The 1,984-nt window shown below is 39.6% G+C and overlaps 1 non-coding gene across 1 annotated transcript; it reads left to right on the forward strand.

Moving 5' to 3' along the window:
- Nucleotides 1–789: 789 nt before the first annotated feature.
- Nucleotides 790–843, forward strand: LOC123485434. The gene has a single exon (XR_006659010.1). It is a non-coding gene; the product is annotated as a U7 small nuclear RNA (small nuclear RNA).
- Nucleotides 844–1,984: the final 1,141 nt, after the last annotated feature.

Below are 1,984 nucleotides of genomic sequence, written 5' to 3' on the forward strand. Positions count from 1 at the left end.
CAAGTGTGAGATTATCGACTTGTAAAATGTTACAGTCAGCCCAACCTCTCTAGTGCCTGACCCATTTAGAAGACTCTAACACAGGCAATCAACCAACAGCTTAATAAAGCAGTATTAACAACGATGAACAGTTACATGAAAATGCTTCATCAAGCATCCCAATTGTTTCTGATGGCCCAATAAAAGAGCTCACTCAGCTCCACAACTACGTTAGTATTTTACCGTACGGCCGAGTTAATTACCTTTCTTAGCAAAAAGAGACCATAATGGTCCCTGAGGCACCTATTACATGAGCAGGGCTGAGGCACAGACAATCAATTACAGCCCACATGAAAAAATACTACAGTTTACTATAGAATACTACAGTACTTACTATAGAATTCTGTAGTAAACAGTAGCATACTGTAGAAAACCATACTACACTTTGTGGTATTCCTTGATCATGTGTAGTACTTACAATAGAATGTTCTAATATACTGTAGAATAATATAGTAAATACTACAGTATTATCCACAAAAAATAACTGTAGTAAATACTACGGTAATGTCCGCAAAAACACTACAGTCTGCAAAAATACTGCACTTTTTAAACCATAGTAAATACTACAGTATTTTCTTTGCATATACCCTGCCCATTCCCCTCCTCCATATCACAATTTGTGTCACCCATAAGTCAGAAACCTACATGCCAAGTATAGATTATATATTGTGTTCCCTACAGGTTACAGAAGAGAAAATAAGCTCGGAAATATGCTTTCAGACCCCAGTGCTACCTACCTACAGGTTATGGAAATGTTGCTCTTTTAGTATTTCTCCAGTAGGTTTCCTCAAGGAGAAAGTCTCAATTTCTATGTCAAATATAATAAAACAGAAACACTATAGTAAATACTACAGTAATGTCTGCATAAACATTACAGTAACTACTACGATATACTACAATACGCAAAAACGCTACATTAATTACTATAGAATATACTACAGTTCTTTTACAGTATTTATACTATACTTAACTGTAAATACTACAGTAAATACTACAGTGAATACTACAGTAAAGTGCACAAAAACACTATAGTGAATACAATAGTATTTATATGTGGGAGAGGGCACCATTGGTTACTGAAACTTAAGGTTGTGAGAGAAAAACAGGCCAATGCACCCCAATATAGAGTATTTCTCTTTTTATCTTCTGTTTCTCACTGTGGAATGGTGTTACTTCACTGATAAGGATAGAGAGAAAAATAACTAAGATAGACTCAGGATCTTCCAAACCAGAAGTCACATGTCTTTTAAGTCACTGACATGGGTAAACCCAATCATGATGGCACAGTTGTTACTGGTATGAATTAAGTATAAAATATATATATATATTCTGTGTGAATATGGAAGTCCTTAAGAAAATGTTTGAAAGTGTGTATAAATGCTGTGGATAAACACCAACAGGTTAGAGATAGATGGTTATCTCCACAAATGGTTATCTCCACCCTTCTACCACGAAAATACATTCACCTTGCCACCATACAGCTGGTGAACGCAAGCATTTCCCGGGACTGTGCCTCAAAACCTAATGTCTACCTGGCCCACCACTCCACCCTGGACTTCAACAGCCTTTACGACCAGGTCCACCTCTACAAGGCAGCAATCCCAACTTTTGCCAGGACCCTGAAGGACGTCCCCCTCAACCGCAGCCCCAGCACCTCACACAGACGCAACAGAGCAACGGACACCCCGTCCAGACCAGCGAGACACCCTCCTAGACCTGCAAGACCCCCTCCCGAAGGAGCGAAACAGGCCCAACCCCCACTAACACACCCCCCCAAGCCCCATCCTGCGACCTAAGAGCTATGTATCAGATGCTCAACATGCTCTGCTCACACCTACTGTAATGGTCCGGGCCTAAACCACACGAAAACAACACTAGACACTATGGAACACAAAGATTTTACTATCTCATCCTGTAATATACAAATATGCCTTTGGCCTAAAGA

This window comes from Coregonus clupeaformis, unplaced genomic scaffold (assembly GCF_020615455.1).
Source record: "Coregonus clupeaformis isolate EN_2021a unplaced genomic scaffold, ASM2061545v1 scaf0688, whole genome shotgun sequence".
NCBI classification, from domain to species: domain Eukaryota; kingdom Metazoa; phylum Chordata; class Actinopteri; order Salmoniformes; family Salmonidae; genus Coregonus; species Coregonus clupeaformis.